At 43.9% G+C, this 13,449-nt stretch overlaps 1 protein-coding gene across 2 annotated transcripts in view; it reads left to right on the top strand.

Annotated features, from left to right (window-relative positions):
* SV2C (synaptic vesicle glycoprotein 2C) overlaps nucleotides 1-13,449 on the top strand; it is a 229,578-nt gene that overhangs the window by 124,847 nt on the left and 91,282 nt on the right. The gene's annotated exons all lie outside the window — the stretch shown is intronic.

Below are 13,449 nucleotides of genomic sequence, written 5' to 3'. Positions count from 1 at the left end.
GAAGAAGAAGAAGAAGAAGAAGAAGAAGAAGAAGAAGAAGAAGAAGAAAACAGAAAAAGAAAAAAGAAAAAAAAAGAAAAGAAAAGAAAAAGAAAAAGAAAAAAAAAAAGAAAAGGAAAAAAAGATGTAAGGAATTGGTTACTTGGCCAAAGAGAACTTTTCTTTGCCACACACTTAAGTTGAGTGTGGCCTGCCAAGCTCAAGTGATGAGTTTTCCTTTCTTACACTCTGGTTGCTTCTGGGCCACAAATACCCTCATACAGGTAGTTACCCAGGTCCACCCGAAGGCTTGTTTTCTGCCACCATCCAAGGAATTCTAGGTGATTCTCCTCCTTTGTCTGGGCCCTTAAGACCTCAGCCACCCCCAGAACTTGCCCCTGTAGGAAGACATCTAGCTCCCGCCCCACTCAGCTGGCTGTTTGGAAAGGAAAAGCCGCTTCACTGCCACATAAAGAATTGCTTCTTAGGAACTATGTGTAAGGAGATAAAAAGGAGATACAGAGCCTGTGCAGGGTCCAGCTTTACCCAGCCTTGCTCCTTCAGCCTCTCTATGCATATGCAACCTTTGTACCAATTTTTAAAAAGTGCCTCATCCAGGTGGACTTGGTTGCAACCCTACTGCTTGGCCTCTCCAGGTGCTCACGCAGAGAATTACTGCTGGTGATTTCACTCTGCAGCTGGATTCCTTCCAAGGCCGGCCTTGCATCTCAGCCTCTGATGGCAGCACAGCTCCTTGACTCCTGGGTTTTCGGTGTCTCCTTCCTGGTCCCCTTCCCCATCGGTATGGCAGAATTTCTCCTGCTGGCCTTTCTAAACTTGCAAGTCAGTAGGGCTTCTGTAGTTCCCATATTTCCACCAGACCTGGGCATGATTGCTTTTGTTTGTTTTTCCTCACTAGGTATTTAGTTCCTCAGACTCTTGCCTTTCACGCATCCCAACCCTTAAGCCATGGAGGGCTCCAGATTTTGCCTCCAGCCTTGCCAACCATCAGTTAATGGCTACCCTACAGAAAATGAGTATAATCCCACCTTTATTTTTCTCAAGCACATGTAAGGTATTCTTTTTTTATAGCAAAAAAGGCTACCTAGTCCATACATAACTGGAAAGAGCTGAAGTGGTGAATCATAAACAATTGATAAAAAAAATTACAAAAAAAAAACCACAATCACAATACAACAAAATCAAATGTATCTGAGGCTGAAATTAATTTATATGTTAAAGGAACCTTGAGAAATAATGACCTGGTTAAGAAATCAGAAACAGAATATTAAAACCTTATGCCCATGCTTTATTGAAGGCTTTCCATGGCCAGAAATGTGGCAAAAACAATTATTGCAATCAAGCTGTCTGTATATTAGAATCAACAGGGGAGATTTTTAAATATGCTTGCTGAGTTCATTGTTGCATGCCTGCAATTTGAAGAGTTTTCATTATTTCAAAATAAAAGAACTTAGTTTTAAAAATTCTGTGCTCCTAGGGGATGATGATGTTTTGTATCTTGATGTGGGGGATGGTGTTTCAGGGGTATTCATTTATAAAAATGCATTAGGCTGGGTACTTAAGATTTGTGTACATCACTATATGGATGTTACAGGTTTTTTTTTTTATAAAAACGCTTAACTAAAAGTTTACCTCTTCCCTAACCCCCTGAAAATACCCATGCTTGGGTCCTACGCCAGATCATTTGAATTCAGTTGTCTGGGCTGGGGACTCAGCGTGGGTGGTTTTCAAAGCCCCCAGGTGGTTCTCTGCAGTCACGTTTGAGATTCTGCAGCTCCCTGCCTCTCCCTGTGGATGATCTCGGAAGCCCCTGGGACTTCATCATGTATGTATAGGGAGGGCTGCACATGGGAGCAAAGAGAAGAGTGAGCCTGACCGGCATGGTTGACTTATTCAGCAGGTGTTTAGGTTTCCGTGTTGTTGGTTTCATCCAAGCTGAAGGCCTTTCCTATCCATGAGGCTTAGGATCACTTAAAAAGCAACTTTGACATCTTGATACGTCTTCTTATCAATGCCACATCTTTTTTATTTTACTTCAAATAGACAAGGGGTGTTAAGGCATCTATTTCCCTTGCAGATTCTGAAAAAAATAAAAAGGTTTCTCTTTTCTCTGTGAAATTCTGCATTGCGTAAAATGATGTCGCAGCCCATAGGGAAATGAGAGCATGTGGGTCCTGCCCCTCCATCATCCTTCATTTAGGAGACCTCTGAGCACCACCACCTGTGTGCTGTAAGGAGTTTTCACCCAGCAGGGGAGGAATTTGGGAGCAGAATAACATGACTCAGAGCCAGATTCCGGCCCTTCTCACACCAGTAATAGGATTTGTGCTAGAGGGAAGGAATCAAAACCTGGCGTCCACACTGCAAGTAATTCAAATAATAAATGATGGAGATAAGAAGGTGTCTGTGGTGTTGCCTTTCTGCTTTTTTTTTTTTTGGCAGAGGGGGCGCTGCACAAAGCCCTGCACCTGATGCCAGGAGACTTGAACTCTGACTCCAGACAAGCTTCTTATGCAGAGCAGGACTTGACTGGATGGGAAAGGAAATCTGGAAGGATTCTTATGAAGTTAGACAACACCAGGAAGGGGGGTTGGACTGCTGCTAGGGCTGATGATTACCATGTGGGCTGTGGCCAGGGTTTGGTGATGGACAGAGGGATCCACCTAGTTTCTGTACTGGCATCGGATAATGATGGTGCTTGAACTTCACGTCACTGCTGGCAGGTTGAAGATTTCCCTGCAGACAGTCATCACCATCTGAAGTTTCCCAACATAAAATTACCTTGCCCACTCTGACAAGGCCCTGAGAAGGCAGAGTGCTTGGATGGCATCACCTTTCCTGCCGGCCACCTCCCCTGTGACCAGCTCCTTCCACTCAGTAGCTTTGGGGCTCTCCGTGAGAGAAAAAATAGCACAAGTATGAGATTTTTCCTTCAGCCTCCCCCCTCTCAGTAATCAGGACACCTAAGCATTTAATGGAAGCCTCAAGTGCCTTTGGGGAAAATCGGGCAGGTCGCTGAATCACAGCACTTTCCCTCTCAGGCTGAGAGCTCGCATTGAGGCCCGGGCTTTGGAGTTGCCGTGGGATTGCAGTGCTGTCTGCTCCATTAAACCCTCTGTCATCTTTTTCTCTTTTAAATTTGCGTGCACATCAGATGAGGTTTGTCCCCTGCTGAGCCGCCTGACAGCATGCAGCAAGGACATTCAATTAGCTAAGTGGGAAGGCTCTCTGTTCAGCACAAAATGCCTCAGCTCTTAAAGCCTGGAGGACGTGGGCTGCACTCAGCACTGGAACAGCCCCATAGCCTCCGTCTCACCACCTTCCCTGCACACCCCCCAGAGCCAAGCTGGGGGCTCCGTAATGCCCAGGCCCACTCCTTCTCCCCACCCCCCCAGCCACAGTGAGATGTCTGGGCTTAAAAACACATATTCCTGACGTTCTGACTACCGAGGTGTCCCTACTTCCTTTAGTTAAGAGATATGTGAAGCGAATCCATTTCTTCTCCTTAACGATGAAACTGGGTGAAGGGGGCACAGTATAGTTGAATGGCTGCCTGCCTGAAGAAGGAAACAGGCAAGGGTATGTATGTTTCGTTCACAAGCGGAAAGGCACTGTGGCCAAGGGAAAGGTGGAGAGTGAGTGCTGATCTGGAGCCTCTCAGCTGTACTGCTTCTGGGTGTGAGCTTTGTCAAGCTGTTGAGTCTCTTCCCGCCCCATTTTCTGGTCAGCATCATGGTAGGGGTCAAGGTTGATGATCATGTTAGAACCCCATGTTAGAGCATGATTAGTGCTCAAAAAGTGGTAGCTCTGGGGCACCTGGGTGGCTCAGTCGGTTAAAAGTCTGACTCTTGGTTTTGCCTCAAGTCATGATCTCACGGTTCATGAGTTTGAGACCCACATTGGGCTCTGTGCTGACAGTGTGGAGTTTGCTTGGGATTCTCTCTCTCTCTCTCTCTCTCTCTCTCTCTCTCTCCCTCTCCCCCTCTGCTCCTCCCCCACCTTGCTCTCTCTCTCTCTCTCTCTCTCTCAAAATAAATAAATGAACATTGAAAAAAAGGTAGCTCTTATTGCTGTCAGGTTCATCTACATTGGATACCCAGACTCTGTCAACACATTCTGGCAAGAACTCAGAGCTACAAGAAAAGAGGGAGAGTGAGGTAATAAAGTATGTGAAACAAATAAACCTCACCTAGAAGGTGAGGAGATCAGAGGAGTCAGAGGAAAGAAAAAACAGGAAAAAATTTAAGATAGAATCAAGGAAAAAATAATACTGGAAAACCTACATTACCTGGAATCCAATGAATCCAAATCTTCCATTCATTCACTTGTTGGATGATTTAATATTTGAAGAACATATACTATACAAAGATCCACCTTAAAGCCTTGGGGCCACTCTCGCCAGGTAGGAAGAACAAGAGCCTGACTGTCCTAATTTTCTGGCATAAATGCCAGCCAGCCCTGTGGGTTACAGGGACTGCAGCGGACCCCAGCTCCACCTCGGTGGCAAAGTGTCCTGCACTCCGCTCACCGGCAGTCAGCAGAGTGGTTACCGGCATGGGGTTAGATATAAGACATGCCCTGGTTCCAAGCAGGCTGTGCCATTCTCTAGTTTTGTCACTTTTAGGACAGTTAGTTGGGCTGTCTGGTCCTCAGTTTCTTTATCTCTAAAGCAGGCATAATACCCCATAGTGTTGCTCTATTCAAGGACCATGTACAAAAAGCGGTTACCACACAGTGCCTGATGCACATGTTCATTAAATGGAAATGGGGCTTTTTTTTCTTCTTTCCCACAGGTGGGGCTAACGTTGAGGGAAGGGTATGAAGAAGGAACTAGAATAGTAAAAGGAGCTTGCTCCCCTTTGCTAACCGTAGTTTCTCACTCTGTGCTTATGATTTGAAGGCTGTAGAGGTGGATAAGAAGGGCAAGTGTACAGGAACAGAGCTTGAGAGGCATGCCAAGTATTCTGCACCCACTCCAGGGTGGCAGGGGAGGGCTACAGTGACAGCTGGGTCCCACTTTCCAGCCCAGCCAGAACAGGTAGGTGCCGAGTGGCCCCAAGCCCTGCTGCCTACCTTTGCCGAACTTCATTGAATGTCACGGGGCTAAAGATTTTATGCTCAAATGTGTGAGTAGGGCATGTAGGAGGAATCAGCTTGGTACGTCAATGGATACCAGTAGCATTTCTTAATTTGTCCAATTTAGAATCCATCTGATCTTTGATTTCAACAAAATGACCTTTGAGCTTGGATTTCCTTCACTCTGTGGCTCAGTTTTCCCTATGCATTAGAGGCATACATCAACCCCCATAATAATAAAGTCTTTATTTAAGAGCTTAAGAAATGGACATGAGGCAGTCTCATAGTTTAAGCATATGACTATGTCCTTAGTGAGTATGTTTCATTGCTTATGGGTTTCAGAAGCCTTCTTAGACATAGCCACAGGCTCTCCCGTCCTCAGCCCTCCTGTCTCTCTCCTCATGCTCAGTGCATCACCTGGAGAAACATGTTTGTCAGGTAGGGCTAGCTCCCCCACCTGCCACCCACCCCAGCCCCTGCTGCAGATCCAAAAGATATGTCTCCATCCTTGAGTAATGGAGAATTCTGCACAGTCTCACTCTGCCCTTTGAGGTATGCGTGGTGAACTCACAGGAGCCACCTCTTCTGTTGTGCATTAAGCCAGTTACCATGGTGCTCAGGTCTTCATGCTTCCATTCAAGCTCCTTAGAAAGGGAAGGGACAGCAGCCACTTGTTGAGAGCCTTCTATGTCCCAGACATTATGCCAGGCACATTGATCTTACGCACAGAGTCTTAGAGAAATGGGCTTTAAACCTATGACGGTTTTCCTGCTCATGTGTTGGCGTGAAGAACCGTGGGGGTGCATCCTGCTGAGGCTGCTTGGCTGAAGACTCAGGCAGTCAGGTGAAACCTGAAGAATGTTCCTCTCAGAATGATGCTTTTAAACGTAGAAAATGAAGTAAGTAGGATTGTAAATGAAACCGATTGTTATCAAAATGTATTAGCATATTAAGTAACAACACCTGGTATCAGGTCTAATAGCTACCATAATTTTTAAGTAGATATGCACATAGAAGCCGGAAGTCAACTCATTCTTTCTCTTGAATCCTAGGAAACCATTGGACTATGGGTTCTCCCAGAATCCCACATTCCATTCTTTACCGCCTATGTTAGTTAAGATTAGGATTGACTGGAGGGGGAAGAAAGATGAGGATTGACTGGATATAAAAGAAAAAAAAAAAAAAACAGAGGTACCTGGGTGGCTCAGTCAGTTAAGTGTCCAACTTTGGCTCAGGTCATGATCTCGCAGTTGGTGAGTTCGAGCCCTGCATTGGGCTCTGTGCTGACAGCTTAGAGCCTGGAGCCTGCTAGGGATTCTGTGTCTCCCTCTCTCTCTACCCCTCCCGCGCTTGTGCTCTGTCTCTCTCTCAAAAATAAATAAACATTAAAAAATTTTTTTAAGAAAAAACAAATTAACACAGGCATGAACAAGATGTAAGCTTGTTTTATATTAAAAGAAGACCGGATTGGAGCTGTCCAGTGCTGGGATGGTAGTTGCATCCATCAAAGGCCCAATTCCTCTTATCTCAAAATTCCCTTTATCTGCCAGTCTTAGCACATTCCGACTAGTAGGTCCACATTCTAGGCAGCACAAATCAGGAAGAATCTATAGGCTATACCTGTGCTACCATTAAAAATCTCCCTGGGTCAGGGGCACCTGTGTGGCTTAGTTGGTTAAGTGTCCAACTCTTGATCTCAGCCCAGGTCTTGATCTCAGAGTCATGAGTTCACACCCCTCATTGTGTTCTGCACTGGTTGTGAAGCCTACTTTACAAAAAAATTCTCCCTGGAAGTCCCACACAAATCCACTTAAATCTCATTAGCCAGAACTTCAGCACGTGACCATTCCTAGCTGCAAGGGAGTCTTGGAAATGTATAGTAGTCTTCTGTACCAAGCAGCAGAGAGAACACAGATCAGATAGAGTGGATTTGGGGAGACAACTAGCCATCTCTGCTGTACCATTTCATTCTTTCTCTGGAAAATCCTTTAGAAATATCCATGTGGTTCATAATCTAAGATTTTTGTATGGCCCTTCTGTATTGGTTTTTAGATGCAAATAATGGAAAGCAACTCTGGCTAACTTAACCAGAACAGGAATTTATTAGAAAGCTGTTGAGTAGCTCACAGAATGGTCAGGAAGGCTAGAGCACCAGGCTCAGGAAATGGCAGGAGCCAAGAGTATTGTTCCTTAGATGGCTGACATGGTCAGTCAACAAACTCAAAATTTTAGCACCCAGACCCAAAAACCCCAGCTAATTTCTAAGAGAAATTAGCTCAAAGTACACAGCTTCAGAGTCCACTGCACCAAGGAGCTTTGATAGCGGTTTAATTGTTTTTCAAAGATCATGGAGATTTCTATGCAAGATAGAATCCTCAGGGGCACCACCTGCTGTTAGAAACTCATGACTATCAAAAAGTGACATTATAGACAAGGTATCTTAAGGCCCTAATTCAGTTAAGGCACTTAGCGTACAATCACGTGTGCCAGAGAGAAGAATCTGCGTCCATATGAGGGTGGGTACAGTTTGGGCTAGTGTGGCCTTTACATGTTGGTTACAAGAAAATGAGGTACAAAACTAGAGGGAGCCCTACCCAATGTGAATCCTCTGAGGTATTTTAGCAGACCAGACATCTTCATCCTCAGATTACAGTTGACTAAACCTCTGGGTCCTTCCCAAAGCAAATGTGAATCCCAGCCTAATCACTGGACTAGATCTTCCATGAATCCTGGAGTACTTGATCTCCAGTAGAGATAAAAGCACCTATATCTATAATAAATAAAACCAGAAAAGTTGGTTTCACTTACTATAGGTATGGATAACCTACTCCAAGAGCTGTTGACTTTAAGGTGTGCCTTGAGAACAAACAGTGGAAACACCTGCTAGTATAAAAAATGTATGTCACAAATGAATGGCAATACCAGATTCTGGTGAGCATGTAGAGACACTACATGTTTCTTTTTTTTTTTTTTTAATTTTTTTTTCAACGTTTTTATTTTTATTTTTGGGACAGAGAGAGACAGAGCATGAACGGGGGAGGGGCAGAGAGAGAGGGAGACACAGAATCGGAAACAGGCTCCAGGCTCCGAGCCGTCAGCCCAGAGCCCGACACGGGGCTCCAACTCCCGGACCACGAGATCGTGACCTGGCCGAAGTCGGACACTTAACCGACTGCGCCACCCAGGCGCCCCGAGACACTACATGTTTCATGCATTGCTGGTGGGAACGCAAAATAGTGCAGCCTCTCTTGAATATAGTTGGGCAGTTTCTTAACAACAACAACAACAACAACAACAACAACACTTAAACACACCTAACATATGACCCACAATTGCACTCCTAGGCATTTACCCCAGAGAAATGAACATTTATATCCACACAAAAACTTATATATAATTGCTCATAACACGTTTTTTTGTTGTTGTTGTTTTTTTTTTTTTTTTTTTTTTTGGCAATAGCTCCAAACCAGAACAACCAAAATGTCCTAGATTACCACAGAATGCTGCTGTTTAGCAACAAAAGGAACTTGATACAAGAGCTTGAATAGGGCTCAGGGGCATTTTGCTGAGTTAAAAATTAGCTAACCTCAAAAGGTATACGCACGTAATGTTCTGGAAATGACAAATATCAAACTGGAGAAAAAGTTAATGGTGAGAAGGGGAGCAGGGGTGATTACATAGGGTAGCCCCTGCGGGATCTTTGAGTTGATGGCATAGTGTTTGTCTCGATTGTGGAGGCGGTTATATAAATCCACACGTATGACAAAATGACATAGAACTACACACACACATGATCCCGCTGTCAGTTTCCTGCTTTTGATATTATCCTATAGTTATGTGAGTTCTAAGCATTTCTAACCATTGAGGGAAATTGGGTGAAGAGTACACGGGATCTCTTGGTATTATCTTGCAAGTTTCTGTAACCACAGTTACTTCAAAAGAAAAAAGAAAAACAAAATTAGTAATGCTTTTTTTTTGAAAGGTGTTTATATATATCATCTTATTTATTACAATAATTTTAGGAACAAAAGCAACAGTGTCATTCCCATTTGTTGAATGGTGAACCTGCTGCATAGAAAGTTTCTCATCTCCCAAAGTGACAAAGAAAATGGAATATTAGAAATTAGAACCAGTCTTCTGATTCTCTCTTCTTCAAAATGTCCTCCAGACACAACAAAGCTAAGAAATGTGCTCAAAGAGCAGAGGGTTGTTTGGAAGTCTTCTGATGGTCTCTACAGTGTGTGTGTGCAGTCTACCCCTCACCTATCTGGATAATGCTGTCATAACCCCTTGGCAAGCTTTGAAAGAACTATGCCTCCAGCCTTTGCCATAAGAAAAACCATTTGCACTCAGAATTCAGTCATCTAAAAACTACCTTACTGAAAATGTCATAAAAGACAGAAGAGGTTGTGCATCATGTATCTCATAACCCACAACTTCATCAGTCTTTATCTGATATTTGTGTTTCTTTCAAAGACTGCATTAAGTCTTCTCTCTCCCCCTCCCCCACAGCATGCGACTTCAATGGCTTGTCTCCTTCCTCCAGGAATCCAACTGCCTTGCCCACCCCGTTTTCCTTGCCAAAATGTATTTTCTCACAGTTCTCAAGGTTGGGAAGTCCGAGATCAAGGTAGCAGCTGGTTTGGTTTCTGGTTGAGGGCTCTCTTCCTGGCCATCTTGTTGTGTCATCAATGTGGCAGAGAGACAGAGATTTCTTTTTTCTTGTGTTCGATTGGAGATGAACCCTTATTACCTCAGTTACTTCCCAGAAACCTTTTCTCCAGGTATGGTCACATTGGGCATTAGTGCTTTAATATATGAATTTGGGGACACAGTTCATTTCGTAGCACCATCCACTATGGTTTTAGCAAACAGAGGACCTTCCAATCATCAGAAAAACATCCTTACCCACTTACCCTTTGAAGACCTTGAAAGTTATGAGTTTCCTCTAGAGTTTTTCTTGTTAGATACCTATTAGAAATTTAACTCTGCAACACTGGTCTCTTTTCTCTCTTAAGTAAGATCTTATAATATCCTTATGGTTTCATAAGAACTCCCCATCTCATTTCCCTAAACATTTGAATGTTCTGAACTAGAGAAAATGCATGTGCGTGTGTATTTCCTTTAAAAGAACCATTCCAAAAATACCCTTGCTGGGCTGAATTCATCATTAACCTAATTATATCCTTTATCCAAGACTCACAATTAACACCATTACCAAGTCGTGGTAACTAATTGCAGTGCTTCTAAATTAACTTTCACCTGGAAGGACATAAAATGAACCTTGTTTGAGCATGTGACCATTTCCTGGATTTCCATCAATAATATTGAACTGGCATAGAGGGCAAGAGATATTTACAGTGTTGTGGAGAGAAGGAGAAGGCTTCCCTGGTATCTTAGGGTACAAGCTACAGAACCTGGACATAACTTATCTTCGTATGCATAGCAAGGTCCCCAAAAGGTATGTTCCCTCCCCTTGCCCAGATGGTTAAGATGAAAGGGTGTAGAGCTGCCCATCTGTTTTTTATAGGTGCAATATTCTTTCATTTGTAAGAAGTAAACCAAACTTTAATCTTCACATCAGAGGCATTCGTGCTGAATGACCTGGAAGTTCCTATTCTCTTATGGGCTGACTTAGTATCTACATTTTATATAGCTGTCTCTGTCAAAATTGAGCTTACATATGGTCTGAGTTGCTTTTAGAGGGTCCCAAGACAATCCCTGTTAAAGACCCATGGTGTGGCATCTGTGGTCATTCAGCACAACTGGACCACACTTAGGATACCTATATAATTCCATTAGATGCACAATTAATGCCTAGAATGGAGACTTAGAAGCATAGATGGTTAAATAAGACAGAGTTTGGGGTTGAAAGCATAATGGGGGGAATCTAATTATGCAACTGAGTGATTTTTTTTTAATTTTTTTTTCAACGTTTATTTATTTTGGGGACAGAGGGAGACAGAGCATGAACGGGGGAGGGGCAGAGAGAGAGGGAGACACAGAATCGGAAACAGGCTCCAGGCTCTGAGCCATCAGCCCAGAGCCCGACGTGGGGCTCGAACTCCCGGACCGCGAGATCGTGACCTGGCTGAAGTCGGACGCTTAACCGACTGCGCCACCCAGGCGCCCCAACAACTGAGTGATTCTTAAACGGTTCCTTGTCAGGTTTGGAAGGTGCTGCTTCTTTAGGAAGTGTCTGGTCTTTTATGTAACACTGGAACATATCTGCACCTGAGGACCAATTGAATTATATTGTCCACTCTTCTTCCTTCTCGCGCTCACTCTTCAGTGAGCTCTTTGGCTGTGCTGCCCGTCACAGTGTGTAATGTACAAGACAAACAGCGGTCATGAGGCTGGGGCAGGACACCCACAAAGAGGTTGGAAAACAGCCTGAGAACTGTGTGCCAGGAGATGGCAGTGGCCAAGCTCTAAATTTGGCCAAATTAAAGGAGGCAAAGTATGGCAACAGAAAACATCGTGGGCCAGAGCAGAGTGAGCTGGTTACCATAGATCTGCATCAAATGAACTGTCCTGCTGACAAGAAGATGCTCTAGCGTGTTGTGTGATTCAGTCATAGTGAAGAGATGAGCTGTCTCAGCCATTTGCACATTCCCTCACCCAGTCTTCTAAACAACTGGAAGCATATCTTCATGAGGTGACTGGCTGGCAAGGGTTGGGAAATTGGTTGAAGGTCATGGAACCAAAATATTTGTTCCTGTCTAAGTCTAAATTATCCCACAACGAAGTGGATCCTAGGATGTTGCCCCCATTACTGTTAAACTAATAGTTATTGGGCATTCATTTAAATAATTTGATGAGGTGTACCACTATACTTTGGATGTGGCAACATTTTTGCAGGGCATCTACTCTGACTGGCCCTTAGCTTCTAGGCTAAGGTGGGAATATAAAGAAACATCTGGTTTGGGGTAACAATGAAGACCCCCCCAAATCAAGTGTGGCTTCTCATCGTTCTTGCTTCAGCCTACAGGTTCAAAGTGCCCCTTTCTGAAATACTGTGGCGGATGTGGCAGTTCAGCCTTGCTAGGGCCACTTTGAATTCCAACTGTTCTTTAACATACAAATGTTACAAGTTAGTTGGAGGGAACACACCAGCCCCATGGGTTAGGCAGAGGGTTGGGGAAAACTCAGGCAAGAAGGGAGGCTGAGTCATGAAAAGTCAGAGTCCTGGTTTCATTTGACTTAACAGTTCAAGACTGAGGTGGCCAATAGTGACCAGGCAGGTAATGTGAATGGATGAAACAGACAACAGAGGAAACTGAGGCAAATGAGAGCGTCCATGCTGTCTGTAAAGGCTGGCAGCCGTTCAGCTGCAACAGATGTAGCCATGTAACTACTGAGGCCAGATCTGACCAGGAGAAAGCAGAATTCTGGAGAGCGATAAGAAGTATCTCCAATTTTTAATTACCAATTTTTAAATTTATTTTTGTAGAGGTATAATTTTCATGTGTGGTACGCCCCATAGTGCCCTCCAAAGATGTCCACACCCTAACCCTCAGGACCTAGGAATATAAGAGTTTACGTGGTAAAGGTGAATCAAGGTTGCAGATGGAATTAAGGTTGCTAATCAGCTGTCCTTCAAATAGGATGATTACCCTGCATTTTCCGGCAGGCCCTACCTAATCACAAGGGCCTTTGAAAGCAGAAGCTGGATTGGGGAAGAGAGCGTCAGAGAAGTGGCAGCATGGGCAGTACTCGGTTTGATGTTATTTGCTTTAAAGACAGAGGAAGGGGGCCGTGAGCTAAGGAATGTGGGAGGCCTCAGGAAACTGGAAAAGGTAAGGAAACATATTCTCATCCAGAGTCTCTGTAGGAAAGGCAGGCCTGCGGACACTGCCTTTAGGGCAGTGAGATCCATTTTGGACTTATGACCTGCAGGACTGTAAGATAATACGTTTGTGTGGCTTTTAAGCTGGTGAGTGTGTGGTAACTTTTTCCAGAACAGTAGCAAATGAATATAACATACAATGAAATAAGTCAATTTTAAGTGATGAGATTTGACAAATGTCCACAGTTAGGTAACGACCACCTTAATTAAGATACAAAAAACTTCCATCACCAAAAAGATCCCTTGTATTTTGCAGTGAATTTCCTCACACCATCCCTGGTCTCTGGTAAGCAATGATATGCTCTCTGTCTTTTGTAAAATTTCTTGTAAGTGGAATTCATAGGGTTCATAATTTTTGTGTCTGAATTCGGTGGGCTTGTTGCCTTTGAGAGTCTTCCTTGTAGTTGGGTGTTTTGGGGGTTCATTTCTTATTGTTACTGAGTAGTATCCCATGGTATGGATGGGTCACAGCTTGTTGATCTACTCACCAGGTGATGGATGTTTTGGTTGTTTACAGTTTGACT

The sequence above is a fragment of the Herpailurus yagouaroundi genome, unplaced genomic scaffold (genome assembly GCF_014898765.1).
Source record: "Herpailurus yagouaroundi ecotype Mexico unplaced genomic scaffold, PumYag 29, whole genome shotgun sequence".
Classification (NCBI taxonomy): Eukaryota; Metazoa; Chordata; class Mammalia; order Carnivora; family Felidae; genus Herpailurus; species Herpailurus yagouaroundi.
The sequence above is the reverse complement of the archived record's forward strand: the minus strand, read 5'-3'. Positions and strand labels throughout refer to the sequence as shown.